The sequence below is a fragment of the Myxine glutinosa genome, chromosome 7, assembly GCF_964187855.1.
Source record: "Myxine glutinosa chromosome 7, kmMyxGlut1.1, whole genome shotgun sequence".
Lineage (NCBI taxonomy): Eukaryota > Metazoa > Chordata > Myxini > Myxiniformes > Myxinidae > Myxine > Myxine glutinosa.
In genome coordinates, this window is record NC_136267.1 from 8,210,248 (window position 1) to 8,226,572 (window position 16,325).

A 16,325-nucleotide genomic window follows, 5' to 3' on the forward strand; every position below is an offset into this window, starting at 1 on the left:
GGGGGAGGTGGGAGAGGTATAAAACATATGAACACTGCAAGGACTTCCAGGAAAGAAGTTGGAATTTCAAAAAAAAAAATAAAGTGTATCTGGGGTGAATTAGCGGGGGTAGAAAAGATCAAGGTTTTGGATGGGGGAAGATAAGAGATGGTGGTGAACAGCTGTTTTAAAGACCTGGAGGGAGGAGTGGGATTGAAGGGAGTGTGGGAGTTTGTTCCAGAGGCGGGAGAAAAGGGGAATGAAAGAGTGAAGGTGAGCAGAGAGCCGAGATTTTGGCAGTTTAACCATAAGAAGGGTTACAGGCAGATCTTGTGCGACCTGAAGGAATATTGGGGGGACAGAGCACAGAGAGAGCTGGGGGAGCAAGGCCGGAGAGGAGTCGGTAGAAGACAGAAAGACCACCAACCTGCCTGCGGTGAGTGAGTGAAAGGCACCAGCCCAGAGGGGGGAACAGTATTCCATTGAGCTTGAAATGAAATGCCTTGTATGTATGCGGATGAAAGCCTTGTATGTGGTGAGGAGCTCAGGTGTGCCAAGGAAGGACTTCGCACGAAGGAGGATGCCCAGTCGGCGACTGGCTTTGGAAGCCAGCTTGGAAATGTGGTTTTCCCAGGAAAGATCATGGCAGATAGTGAGACCCAAAAGCTTGAGCGACAGAACTTCTTGGAGAGGATTGTTGAGTAAGTAGATGGGAGGGTTTTCGAGTCGGTCCTTTCGGAGAGACATTGTAAGTGTGTGAGATTTGTCAGGGTTGAAAAACATGTTCCACTTGTTTGACCAGTCTGTGATTTTGTCCATGTCTTCAGAGAGTGAGGAGGCTGCAGACTGCCGATCTGAGGGATGAGGAATGGAGCGGCAGAGAGTGGAGTGATCAGCAAAGAGATATAGAGGATTTTCCAGTGAGTCGGAGAGATCATTGATGATGACCAGAAATAGCACAGGGCCCAGAACACTACCTTGGGGAAATCCAGCCAGACCAGGAAGGGGAGATGAGAGAAATCCATGCAGGGCCACACGTTGCCTTCGACCAGAGAGGAAGTCCGCCAGCCATGCGTGGAGATTTCCATGGATACCAAAAGAGGAGAGTTTGGTGAGCAGAGCGGGGTGCCAGACCGTATCGAAGGCACGTGATATGTCAAGTGAGACAGCTCTGATTTCCTGTTTGGCATTGAGGACCTCCATCCATTGTTGAGACAGCAGAAGCAACTTGTCCAGAGTAGAATGACCTGGTCTGAATCCAAATTGATGATCGGAGATCAAGCCATTGGAGAAGAGGAAGGATTTGATATCCGAAGAAATGATGGATTCCATGACTTTGCTGATAATTGGGAGAGATAGGGAGAGATCGCGAGATCTCGAGACAACGTCACGAATTTTCGAAGCTCCACACGGTCTCCACGTTTTCAAAGTTAAGTCTGTTCACAATTGTATTTTGTCGTAACTGTATTTTATCTTTCGACGTGTGAACTTATAGTGTGTCCCTTGGATGTTTCTCGGTGTTTGTCTTTCATAAATTAATCGTTTGTTTGCCGCGCGCGGCGTGTGAGGCCTTGCAGCCTCAGGCTTCCCCGTCGAAGTTTGTTCCTTCCTTCGCTGGTTTTGCTGGGTTTTTTAATTTTCCCTTCTCCCCCAAACTTCACCGAACATCTACTATTTGTCTAACGTTGTAACCCCCACACCCTCCCCCCCCCCCTCTCCCATCTGTGCATCCCCCACTCTGTTCCTTCTGGCATAGTTCACGTGGTGCATCCCCCACTTCATTCCTTCTGCCATAGTTCACAAGGTGCATCCCCCACTCTGTTCCTTCTGCCATAGTTCACGTGGTGCATCCCCCACTTCATTCCTTCTGCCATAGTTCACAAGGTGCATCCCCCACTCTGTTCCTTCTGCCATCGTTCACAAGGTGCATCCCCCACTCTGTTCCTTCTGCCATCGTTCACAAGGTGCATCCCACACTTAATTCCTTCTGCCATCGTTCACATGGTGCATCCCACACTTCATTCCTTTTGCCATAGTTCACAAGGTGCATCCCCCACTCTGTTCCTTCTGCCATAGTTCACGTGGTGCATCCCCCACTTCATTCCTTCTGCCATAGTTCACAAGGTGCATCCCCCACTCTGTTCCTTCTGCCATCGTTCACAAGGTGCATCCCCCACTCTGTTCCTTCTGCCATCGTTCACAAGGTGCATCCCACACTTAATTCCTTCTGCCATCGTTCACATGGTGCATCCCACACTTCATTCCTTCTGCCATAGTTCACAAGGTGCATCCCCCACTCTGCTACTTCTGCCATAGTTCACGTGGTGCATCCCCCACTTCATTCCTTCTGCCATAGTTTACATGGTGCATCCCGCACTCTGTTCCTTCTGCCATAGTTCACAAGGTGCATCCCCCACTCTGCTCCTTCTGCCATAGTTCACGTGGTGCATCCCCCACTTCATTCCTTCTGCCATAGTTTACATGGTGCATCCCGCACTCTGTTCCTTCTGCCATAGTTCACAAGGTGCATCCCCCACTCTGTTCCTTCTGCCATCGTTCACAAGGTGCATCCCACACTTCATTCCTTCTGCCATAGTTCACAAGGTGCATCCCACACTTCATTCCTTCTGCCATCGTTCACAAGGTGCATCCCACACTTCATTCCTTCTGCCATAGTTCACAAGGTGCATCCCCCACTCTGTTCCTTCTGCCATCGTTCACAAGGTGCATCCCACACTTCATTCCTTCTGCCATAGTTCACAAGGTGCATCCCACACTTCATTCCTTCTGCCATAATTTACATGGTGCATCCCCCACTCTGTTCCTTCTGCCATCGTTCACAAGGTGCATCCCCCACTCTGTTCCTTCTGCCATCGTTCACAAGGTGCATCCCACACTTCATTCCTTTTGCCATAGTTGACATGGTGCATCCCCCACTCTGTTCCTTCTGCCATCGTTCACAAGGTGCATCCCACACTTCATTCCTTCTGCCATAGTTTACATGGTGCATCCCCCACTCTGTTCCTTCTGCCACAGTTTACAGGGTGCATCCCACACTTCATTCCTTCTGCCATAGTTTACATGGTGCATCCCCCACTCTGTTCTTTCTGCCATAGTTTACATGGTGCATCCCCCACTTCATTCCTTCTGCCATAGTTTACATGGTGCATCCACCACTCTGTTCCTTCTGCCATAGTTCACATGGTGCATCCCCCACTTCATTCCTTCTGCCATAGTTTACATGGTGCATCCCCCACTCTGTTCCTTCTGCCATGGATCACAAGGTGCATCCCCCACTCTGTTCCTTCTGCCATAGTTCACATGGTGCATCCCCCACTCTGTTCCTTCTGCCATAGTTCACATGGTGCACCCCCCACTCTGTTCCTTCTGCCATAGTTCACATGGTGCATCCCCCACTTCATTCCTTCTGCCATAGTTTACATGGTGCATCCCCCACTCTGTTCCTTCTGGCATAGTTCACAAGGTGCATCCCCCACTCTGTTCCTTCTGCCATAGTTTACATGGTGCATCCCCCACTCTGTTCCTTCTGCCATCGTTCACATGGTGCATCCCCCACTCTGTTCCTTCTGCCATAGTTCACAAGGTGCATCCCCCACTCTGTTTCTTCTGCCATAGTTGACATGGTGCATCCCCCACTTCATTCCTTCTGCCATAGTTCACATGGTGCATCCCCTACTCTGTTCCTTCTGCCATAGTTCACATGGTGCATCCCCCACTCTGTTCCTTCTGCCATAGTTCACAAGGTGCATCCCCCACTTCATTCCTTCTGCTATAGTTCACAAGGTGCATCCCCCACTCTGTTCCTTCTGCCATAGTTCACATGGTGCATCCCCCACTCTGTTCCTTCTGCCATAGTTCATGTGGTGCATCCCCCACTCTGTTCCTTCTGGCATAGTTCACAAGGTGCATCCCCCACTCTGTTCCTTCTGGCATAGTTTACATGGTGCATCCCCCACTCTGTTCCTTCTGCCATAGTTCACATGGTGCATCCCGCACTCTGTTCCTTCTGCCATAGTTCACGTGGTGCATCCCCCACTCTGTTCCTTCTGGCATAGTTCACAAGGTGCATCCCCCACTCTGTTCCTTCTGCCATAGTTTACATGGTGCATCCCCCACTTCATTCCTTCTGCCATAGTTCACATGGTGCATCCCCCACTCTGTTTCTTCTGCCATAATTTACGAGGTGCATCCCCCACTCTGTTCCTTCTGCCATAGTTCACAAGGTGCATCCCCCACTCTGTTCCTTTTGGCATAGTTTACATGGTGCATCCCCCACTCTGTTCCTTCTGCCATAGTTCACAAGGTGCATCCCCCACTCTGTTCCTTCTGTCATAGTTTACATGGTGCATCCCCCACTCTGTTCCTTCTGCCATAGTTTACATGGTGCATCCCCCACTCTGTTCCTTCTGCCTTAGTTCACAAGGTGCATCCCCCACTCTGTTCCTTCTGCCATAGTTCACAAGGTGCATCCCCCACTCTGTTCCTTCTGCCATAGTTCACATGGTGCATCCCCCACTCTGTTCCTTCTGCCATAGTTTACATGGTGCATCCCCCACTCTGTTCCTTCTGCCATAGTTTACATGGTGCATCCCCCACTCTGTTCCTTCTGCCATAGTTCACAAGGTGCATCCCCCACTCTGTTCCTTCTGCCATAGTTTACATGGTGCATCCCCCACTCTGTTCCTTCTGCCATAATTTACTTGGTGCATCCCCCACTCTGTTCCTTCTGCCATAGTTCACAAGGTGCATCCCCCACTCTGTTCCTTCTGCCATAGTTCACAAGGTGCATCGCCCACTCTGTTCCTTCTGCCATAGTTCACAAGGTGCATCCCCCACTCTGTTCCTTCTGCCATCGTTTACATGGTGCATCCCCCACTCTGTTCCTTCTGGCATTGTTTACATGGTGCATCCCCCACTCTGTTCCTTCTGCCATAGTTCACAAGGTGCATCCCCCACTCTGTTCCTTCTGCCATAGTTCACATGGTGCATCCCCCACTCTGTTCCTTCTGCCATAGTTTACATGGTGCATGCTCCACTCTGTTTCTTCTGCCATAGTTCACAAGGTGCATCCCCCACTCTGTTCCTTCTGCCATAGATCACAAGGTGCATCCCCCACTCTATTCCTTCTGCCATAGTTCACATGGTGCATCCCCCACTCTGTTCCTTCTGCCATAGTTTACATGGTGCATCCTCCACTCTGTTTCTTCTGCCATAGTTTACATGGTGCATCCCCCACTCTGTTCCTTCTGCCATAGTTCACAAGGTGCATCCCCCACTCTGTTCCTTCTGCCATAGTTCACATGGTGCATCCCCCACTCTGTTCTTTCTGCCATAGTTTACATGGTGCATCCCCCACTCTGTTCCTTCTGCCATAGTTCACAAGGTGCATCCCCCACTCTGTTCCTTCTGCCATAGTTCACAAGGTGCATCCCCCACTCTGTTCCTTCTGCCATAGTTCACAAGGTGCATCCTCCACTCTGTTCCTTCTGCCATAGTTCACATGGTGCATCCCCCACTCTGTTCCTTCTGGCATAGTTTACATGGTGCATCCCCCACTCTGTTCCTTCTGCCATAGTTTACATGGTGCATCCCCCACTCTGTTCCTTCTGGCATAGTTCACATGGTGCATCCCCCACTCTGTTCCTTCTGGCATAGTTTACATGGTGCATCCCCCACTTCATTCCTTCTGCCATAGTTTACATGGTGCATCCTCCACTCTGTTCCTTCTGCCATAGTTCACATGGTGCATCCCCCACTCTGTTCCTTCTGCCATAGTTCACGTGGTGCATCCCCCACTCTGTTTCTTCTGCCATAGTTCACATGATGCATCCCCCACTCTGTTCCTTCTGCCATAGTTCACAAGGTGCATCCCCCACTCTGTTCCTTCTGCCATAGTTCACATGGTGCATCCCCCACTCTGTTCCTTCTGCCATAGTTCACATGGTGCATCCCCCACTCCTAAATCCGAGGCCAGCTCTCAGGCTCATTTATGTTTCACACAAGATCACTCAGATTCTTGGTGTCTGGGGGTCTGCATTCCACAGACCATTGTTGAGGTTCTTGTCCTCAATTTGTGGTCATTTCAAAGTTCACTGGTGCCCTTGGCTGGTTCCTCTTGACATTCATCAAGCCATTCGGACTCATTAGCCAAACCACAGTTTCCTTCAAAGTAATTTCAAAATCCTTTCCTCAGTGCCAAACACTTTATGCCCCATTTCTTGTTCACATCATCGGTATTTTCATCAAAAGTTAGCTTGTTATTAATAATAGTGCCTCGGTATTTGAATGTGTTAACAATTTCCACCTCATCACAATTTATGGTTGCAGACTCGTGATCGTGACCTTTTCAAAAATCCCAAATAATCTCTTTAGTTCGACACACATTCAGATCGAGACAAAAGTCCCCACACCACTTATTTTATGCATCAATCTCATCGAGGTATGACCCAAAGGGCTATTGATCAAAAGGACAACCAACAATGGCGGTGTCGTCCACGTAGTTTATAAAGTTACTCATTTGAGAGCCACACATCCACACCACCTGTTGGTGATAATACACCACCTGGTGGAGCACCAGTAATCAAGATTGATAACTTCGATAAACTATCATTCACCTTCATCTGCTGAGGATGGTCTAGTTCTAGTAAAACGGAACTTCCGCACAGAGTGTAGTATCATGTACGGCCGACTGAGGACGCTGTTGGAACGACCTGCCTGGATAGAATAAAATGGTGCTCGATTCTCTCTGTGTGTCTTCATCGTTGTGCGAAAGACACCACAATTGGTGATGAGGATTTCTTGAAACATGACTGCTTCACCTGGTAAGGTCTCGGAGTATGCCGGAGACAACGTTGAACTCTTTGCACAGCATCTCACCTTCTGTTTCATCGCTAAAAACCTCATCGATGCTGGGAGTACTGGGAAATGGGAAGCGATTCTTCTGTCGATCATCGCTGCCGGCTGAGGTGTTCCACCTGCTGTCTGACTTGATTTCACCTGCGAAGGCGTCGGATGATGCTGTCACCTACAAATCCATAGTCAAGACATTGCACGACCATATTAAACTGGGAAAGTTGCAGCAGTTATCGCGATTTGAGTTTAACAAGCTGGTTCGGCTTCCTGATGAGAAGGTAGCTGTTGCCAGACTCAGCATCTGGCGGAGGATTTCCGGTTCGGTGATGATGAACAGTCACAGAGATTGAAGGATTGTTTTATCGCTGGGTTGCGGGATGAGAAGATGGTTGCGTCAGTTCTTCGGATAAAGTTTGAACAGATTATGTTTGCTAAAGCGGTTGAAACTTCCGCTGTCGTGGAACAAGCTCGTGTGACGCGGGAATAATTAAGCAAGACACTGGATGGTGGTTGATACTTGCTGTATTCGAATATGCAGGTATGAGGTAATGAAAGAACCCTAAAAGATGCTAAAGCACTATTCAGCAAAGATACATTGCAGGTAGCAGATGAAATACCTCAATCAATGGATGATATAAATTATAATGGTTCAATGTTTACAATAAATACATCGAGTATGCAACCACAGGTGCATCCAAATACAAGTCCGACAGGCTAGACGAATGTGCAACCATGAGATACACCAGGGGCAGACAATGTCTACGTACTATCGCAAGACGTGCACCAAGGCACACCTGGACAACCAAACCCCTTTCTTCACTAACATCAACCAACAAATTCAGTAACAGAACATGAGGATTGTTTAATTAGTTAATAGTATCAAATCAACACGTGTGACTAACCCACACAATCAAACTGGATAACTTGTACTCACATAGATCACATAAATCATGTACGTTTCAGTTCCGTTTACAATTGAATAAACTCCTCGTTAAGACATAACCATATTCGTTTCAGCACACTAACGACGTGGGTAATCATTAAGCATCTCGGTATTCCTAAAGGAACTTAGCCCTGTCTGACCAGGGTACAGAGCAAAATGGGAATGCTGGGCGATCCGTCCGAATCTCACGTCAGCAAACAATTAAATCTCCCGTTTTCCTGATGATGATCAATCCATGCGCCCAACGACGAAATGGCACTTACAGTCACGTGAAAAAGTAAGTACACCCCTTGTAAAGTTTTGACCTTTTCAACATATTTCAACATACAGCTATTTGATCTTCATTTCAACAATATTGATAGATAAAGGTGATATAATATAACAAATATCATGAAACATTTACATTTTGTAGTCCATTGTATAATTTAAATAAACATAAATGCAAATTTCGCATGTGGAAAAAGTAAGTACACCCTTGGCTCTAATTGGTGGTATTGCCCCCTTTGGCAAAAACAACCTCAAGTAGGCATTTCTTATAACTGTCTACCAGTCTCTGACATCGACTGGGAGAAATTTTTGCCCACTCCTCCATGCAGAATTCTTTCAGCTGTGCGATGTTTGAGGGGTTTCTTGCATGCACAGCTCGTTTCAAATCCCCCCACAACATCTCGATGGGATTTAGATCCGGGCTTTGACTTGGCCATTCCAGAACCCTCCATTTCTTTCTTTTCAGCCATTCCTTGGTGGATTTATTGGTATGTTTAGGGTCATTGTCATGTTGCAAGGTCCACCTTCGGTTGAGCTTCAACTCTCCGACAGATGGCCTCACATTATCCTCAAGCACCTTCTGGTACAATGAAGAATTCATAGTGGATTATATGATGGTGAGCGGCCCAGGCCCTGATGCAGCAAAGCTGCCCCAAACCATAATATTTCCACCACCATGCTTTACAGTTGGTATCAGGTTCTTATGGTCAAATGCTGTCTTTGGTTTTAGCCAAACATGTCTTCTGGTACTGTGGCCAAATAGCTCCACCTTTGACTCATCTGTCCAGAGCACATTGTTCCAGAAGTGCTGGTCTTTGCCTCGGTGTTCATTGGCAAACTTTAGTCTTGCGCTGATGTTCTTTCTGGACAGCAAAGGTTTCCTCCTGGCACACCTCCCCTCTAGATCAAATGTGTGCAGCCTCTTTCTAATGGTAGACTCGTGCACTTTGACATCAACAGTGGCAAGAGCTACCTGTAGGTCCCGTGATGACATTCTGGGGTTCTTAGAGACTTCTTTCAGCATCTTGCGGTCTGCTCTCGGGCTGAACTTGCTGGGGCGGCCTGGCCTGAACAAGTTGGCAGTTGTTTGGAATATTCTCCACTTGTAGATGATCTTCCGGACAGTCGAATGATTGATGTCAAATTGTTTGGGGATCTTTTTAAATCCCTTCCCAGACTCGTCGGCATCTATAACTTTCTTTCTGAAGGCCTCAGAGAGCTCTTTTGATCCAGGCATGGTGATGCCACACACTTCAACAACAAAGAGCAAACCAAACTAAATGTCTGAGGTTTAAATAAGACAGGTTCCTCCAAGATTCTCTCTAACGATGTACTAATCATTTGCACCTGAGCTGGTGCACCTGATTCTAATTTTAGGTATTTGAAGTAGTGATAAATGTAGGGGTGTACTTACTTTTTCCACATGCGAAATTTGCATTTATGTTTATTTAAATTATACAATGGACTACAAAATGTAAATGTTTCATGATATTTGTTATATTATATCACCTTTATCTATCAATATTGTTGAAATGAAGATCACATATCTGTATGTTGAAATATGTTGAAAAAGTCAAAACTTTACATGGGGTGTACTTACTTTTTCACGTGACTGTGCCTGCACAATACTACCTGGATGACTCATTGTGGGTGCCACAGCCGAACAACATCTTGAGAACATGGACAAGGTGATGTCTAGGTTAGCTGCTCAGGGTCTCCACCTGAACAAGGACAAATGCTTATTCTTTCAGAAGCGAGTGGAGTACCTGGGCATGTCATCACCCCCATGGAGTACCCGGGGCATGTCATCACCCCATGGAGTACCTGGGGCATGTCATCACCCCATGGAGTACCTCGGACATGTCATCACCCCTGAGGAGCTGTCATAAGCCCCTCAGAAAGTCGACGCTATAGCTGACATGCCCAGCCCAAGGGACAAAGTTCAGCTTCTTTCCTTCATTGGGCTTGCTCAGTATTACCACAGGTATGTCAACAACCTGAGCACTGAGATTGCTCCGCTGACTCGCATGCTTCGTCGAGATGTTCGGTGGAGGTGGAGTTCGGTGGAACAAGCAGCATTCAAACGAGTGAAAGCTTACTTTCATTCAAACGAGTGAAAGCTTACTTTCATTCAAACGAGTGAAAGGTGAAAGCATCTTACTGCTGTGGAAGTGTAAATTTATCGAGTATTTCTATGAGCTACAACCTGCTCACCTCGTGTGCAAGTTTTTTTGTGATTTCCATGCAGAATTTGAGATTTCCTCCAGTAGGCGAGTTATCTCTGACACTCTGACCAAATTAGTTTGCTCAAGAAAAGTAAATTCTTAGTGGAGGCAATGGTAGACCACATATTGTCATGGTGGAATCATTTTATGACTGAGGGTAATATAATTACAGATAGGGTGTTTTTTGCAATATAGTGTTGGATCGGGTCTTCCCAAAATGATAAATAATTCTGTACAAATGTCAAATAATGATTCAGGATATCTTGTTACGTTATGTCTTTAAAATATACTCAAATATATTTTAAATGAAATGTTTTTATTGAGTTCTATAAGTAAGTTGTAGAAGGATATTGTTTTTCAATGTAAAATAATACAATTTACAGCTGGTGCCACGTTGTCTAACCAGGTTGTCTGAAGTAATTAGCATTCACTTAACTGCTTTACAAATCCCATTCCTTGGTAAAACTAATCATTTGCCCGGCGAACTTGTTTTCATTGTGGCTGTGGTGGTCGACTCAGTGCGAAGTCTAGGCTAACATTGTATTGATAAGTGAATGCAAAATACTTGGTAATTATTTTGCAGAGTTAGACAAAGAGTTCCCGTTAGACAATGGAAGGTGGATGATTTGCTTTGCGCTGGCTTATGGGGGATGGGTCCAGTGCGCCTTTCTTTATATCCAAGTTGAGATTGCGTACAGTATTGAGTTTTGAAGCAAAGCTAAACTGAACAACGGTTCGGATATGATATACCTGTAATTCATATAATTGCATGGAGATTTACTATGTCCGAGTAGCTATCTCTGGCATCCTGGCCCAAGACTTTCTCGGTGGATCTTTTGTGATATACTGTATATATATATATATATATATATATATATACATACATATATATGTATATATACATATATATAAGATTACTTTTCTTACACTGCAAAATATATATATTGTTACGGTTCTCTACGCCACCCTTAATCCCCTTATCAAGGGGGGATTAATCCCCTTGTCTTTCTGGGCTTGGCGGAACTGAGACTTGAGACGTCCCTCCCGGACACACGCGGCATAGGGTTTCGGGACTACTTTTCGCTCATACCTAATTGCCCGTGCTGCCCTGGGAGCGAGGAAACAAGCCTCACACGAACCACGTGTGATGTGAGTACGCCGAGCGGATTGCGTACACGTGGTCCGTGCAGTCTTAATTAGTGGAACCCGATTGGAGCGATCTTATTCGTGCCATGCTTAGTCAAATGAGGAAACCACAGGAACGATCGAATCAGGAAGAAAGGAGGAACAAATGGGTTTAATTATTCCCACACGTATATACAGTTCAAGGATGAAGAGACACAGAGCAATCCTTAAGCAGTCTTAACTTATCCCTTGGACAACGGGCCCGTCTCACACTCACACAGGGAATTGCAGAAGGGCAGGTGTTCCCCAACGCGTCCAGAGATGGTCCCCGTCCGTCTCTCCACGGTCCCCGGCACGTCCCGCGAAGACGGTGGCAGGCGAAGTCAGGGGCTCGTAGCGCGTCTCTCGAACAAACAGATGATGTGGCGGAACGGCAGAGGGCGGACTTTAGCGCGGCTGGCGGTTACTCAGCCTTGCTCACTCGCACGTCTCAAATGCGCTGTATTCGTTATAAGCGCGTCTGGCTGCGCCCGCGTATCTGTACCATTCGCACACGCGGCCAACTCGTCTTCTTTGATACACTTCGAGCTGGTTAGCGTGCGTGTTCTCTTGCAAGTGCGTCAAGTTCATCAAGTTCCTTCGCCAATCCTTTTGCCGCAAGTCCTCTGCTTCAGCCCTCCATTCCTCTGCGAGTCCTGGCGTGCAAGTCCTTCTCATTAAGTGTTCCCGCGCTAGTCCTTTATCTCTCTCTCTCTCTCTCGCAGCAAGTCCTCTCAGGCAGCAGTCCTTTTGAGGGCTTTCACGCATCCGTTTTATAGCTACGCCCCCCGAACCTTCTGGAACTCACCCGAACCTTCTCACCACGCCCTCTGACGCCACGCCACCGTCACCACCCTCGAGCTCTGATTGGCGGCTCGTGCTTACCGTCATCGCTTCTGCCGCTCCACCCTCGACTCCGCCCCGACCTTCCTAGGCCTGCCTCGTGTTAACTCGCCCAATGATCAACCAATGCTTAACAAACTGGATCGAGCCTAGCGTGGCTGGAAAATCGGTGGCAAGTTGGGCCTATTCTCGTGGCTCCTACTCAACGCAGAACTAACAAAAGAAAAGGACTAAGCTTACAAATACAAAGACATAACTATACTAACGCGAGGCTACATGTTGCTTGTGTGACTAACTATGGGGGGCAAACTTTAACCTTTATTAGGCTCACTTGACAGACTCAAAACCGCAACAATATGTTTACTTTTCTTACACTGCAAAATATATATGGGTTTTGTAATGTAATGTTATATGATATTCGACTTGGTGATGTTGAACTGAGTTTTGAAGTTGACAAAGATGAATTTGATATGCTTGTTTCTAAGATAGTATTTAAAGTTTAATTAGTAAATATATATCAAGTTTTTATGTAGTTACATTCACATGAATTGAATGACTTTACATGTACTTGAAAATCTCCAAGCAGAATTGGGAGAATCTTGGCGCCGCAGAGTCTGGAAGAACATATCTTCCTCATTAAGGATATTTTAATATGCATTCCTCAATCAGCGGGATATCCCTCTGCTCGAACATTTCACTCGACCAATCACATTGTATCCCTCGATCCTTGCTCCCTCCCACCTACACTTTGCCTAACCAATCCTACTGCTCTCCTCCCCTTTCTTCGCTCCTCCCTCTCCACTTTCTCCTCCCATCTTCAACTTGTATAAAGATCAGGACTGAGGTCCAAATATTTAGGATTATCACTGGGTTTGTAAAATGTTGGTTAGTTGTACTTAGGATTTTCACTGGGTTTGTAATGTTGTAAATGTTGTACTTAGGATGTTTCACTTGGCTGGTCGATTCTGTATGTCTACACTATATGTTGACTGTATACTGTGCATGCTACTGTTATTTGGTGTATCCTTATGATGTTTCCTTTGATGTACATCTCTACTGTACCAGGATTTTTCACTTGGGACTTTTTGTGAATCTTGCAATGTGCTTTCGTGAATTGTAGTATGCTCTTCTTGGTTTGATAAAGGTTATTATTCCTTGCTGTGTATTCCCTTGTAGACAGAAAGTGTTGTCCTCCTCGGGAATTAAAATTTGTGATTCTTCTGCTGACAAAAGTTTATGGAAATTGAATTTCTTGATTCATCTATTACATACTATCTAAAAAATCTCTCCATCACCGCAGGCACGGTACTTCACATTACGAACCTTCACATCCTCTCATTCTGGCGTGTGACACCTCGTCGTACGGAATCGGTGCCGTCTTGTCTCAGGTAATAAGTGACGGTGCTGAGCATCCGGTGTGTTTTGCGTCACCTGCTCTGACAGCTACAGACAGAACTTTGCTCAGATTGAGCATAAAGCGCTGAGTTTGGTATGGGACAGGTTGATATTTCATCAGTACTTGATAGGTCGGCATTTTCTCCTGCAAACTGATCATCAGCTGCTTCAGTTCTTGTTTAATCCCCAGAAAGGCATTCCAGTCACTACCGCTGCTCGACTACAGAGATGGTTGTTTCAGACGCTCGTATAAAAGGACACGGAGCCGTTAGTAGTTCAAGCAATCCATGTTCCGCGTCCGGCACTCCCGACCTGGAGGTGACTCCGGAAGTACATGTGCACAGTGCACTGGGCGGTGTTATCAACACAAGCTAACACCTGTAACATCTCCCTTTTTTAACACTAGGGCATGCCCGTACTATATATATGCCCGTACTATATATCTATCTAAAATTATATCCCCCCCCCTCTATTTACATGAAATGGTTTGGTCCATTCGCAACGCCAAAGCGAACGGCGAACGGCTTGCGAGTACAGTGACAATCCCCCCCCTCTATTTACATGAAATGGTTTCGTCCATTCGCAACGACCACAGAACCCCCCCCTCTATTTACATGGAATGGTTTGGTCCATTCGCAACGCCGGCACACGCGATCGTTCGCTGCTCTCTGATTGGTTGAATCGTTTTTTGGACATAGCTCGGTAAGTAATTGTCCGATTAATATGAAACCTTGAAAAGGCACATCCTCGGGTCCCCAGCAATATACCTGGCAAGTTAAAAGTATATCGGACCCGTGGTTGTCGAGAAACAGCGGTCACAGACAAACAAACGTACAGACAGAGATTACTGGAATTATAGATAGACTAGGGCATGCCCGTACTATATATAAGCTAGGACGTGCCCGTACGTGGGTGCCCGTTCCTTGCAAAAAAAAAAAAACTGCAAAAAAAAAAAAACTGCAAAAAAAAAAACAATGGTTTGGTCCATTCGCAACGACCACAGAACCCCCCCCCCCCCCCTCTATTTACATGAATGGTTTGGTCCATTCGCAAAGCCAAAGCGAACGACCACAGAACCCCCCCCCTCTATTTACATGAATGGTTTGGTCCATTCGCAAAGCCAAAGCGAACGACCACAGAACCCCCCCCCCCCCCCTCTATTTACATGAATGGTTTGGTCCATTCGCAACGGCAAAGCGAACGGCGAACGGCTAAATCGCCATAGCTCGGTAAGTACTTGTCCGATTAATTTCAAACCTTGAAAAGGCACATCCTCGGGTCCCCAGCAATATACCTGGCAAGTTTCAAGTATATCGGACCGGTAGTTGTCGAGAAACAGCGGTCACAGACAAACGTACAGACGTACAGACGTACAGAGATTACTGGAATTATAGATAGATAGATTACTAATATCATGTGATGCAATCTATTCTACCAAAATTTCGAAAAGAGATGTAAACTGGTAACACAACATAACAATATTCTGGCTAAATTATAACATAGGATTATGCCAGGAGCTGAACATTTCCACCAATCAATGACATCAAATCAATAACTAAATATCCTTGCTGTTACTTGTAACAGTTCAAGATCACGTCTGTTTGGGGGTTTTGACAGTCTTCCACTGTTGGAGAAAACAGGGCTCCTGTGTGAGAGAGGCTCTTTGACCATCACCGGTGTTGAGGGTGTGCTGCAGGTCCTCCCTGCTGGTGTGCTCACTCTCACCAAATTCTTCTTCACATTGCAGCCCTCAGGCTCAATGGCAGTTTTGTCTTCATTTTGCACATCCGGTCTCCAGGCAGTGGTTTCATACGGATGCACTCACCAACTTTTAGTTCAGGTAAGTCTCTGGCTGACCTGTCATAGCTGAGCTTGGATATCTGCTTTTTTTGACGCAGTTTCTCCAAAACACCTGGCACCACACAAGGCTCGAGCAACTTGTTGGTCACAGGTAAAGGTGTTTTCAGCCTTCTTGACATCAAGCGCTGCGCTGGGCTGCTGACCATGCCCTCAGTTAGTGTGTTCCTCCACTGGAGTATGGCCTTCCAGGGGTCATTGCCATCACATGTAGCTTTCTTGCACAGGTTCTTTACGATTTTGACGGCAGACTCAGCTTTGCCATTGGCTTTTGGGTGTCGTGGAGAGGATGTGAGATGCTCGAATTCCCATTCGATGGTAAAGCGTCTGAATTGCTCGCCTGAAAATTGAGGCCCATTGTCAGAGATTACACGGTCCGGTTGACCGTGACGTGCGAATTGTGCCTTGCATCGCCGGATTGTTGTCTCAGCAGACAGGTCTGGGAGCAGCTCAATTTCCCAGAAGTCACAATAGTGATCGACCATCAGGAGGAAGTCTTTCCCAATGTACTTGAATAAGTCCATGCTGATGATCTGCCAGGGCCGTGTGGGCAACTCGTGCGACATCTTCGTCTCCTTTTGCTGCTCATGTGCATATTCATTGCACACGGAACATTTACTGACAAAGTCTTTGATCTCTGCTTGCATGTTTAGCCAGAAGAGAGTATCGCGTGCTTGCCTGTAGCATGCTTCCCCTCCAATGTGGCTGGAGTGGATTCGTGCCAGCATCTCTGGGCGCAAAGACTTCGGTATGATAACTCTCTGACCTTTGAACAGCAC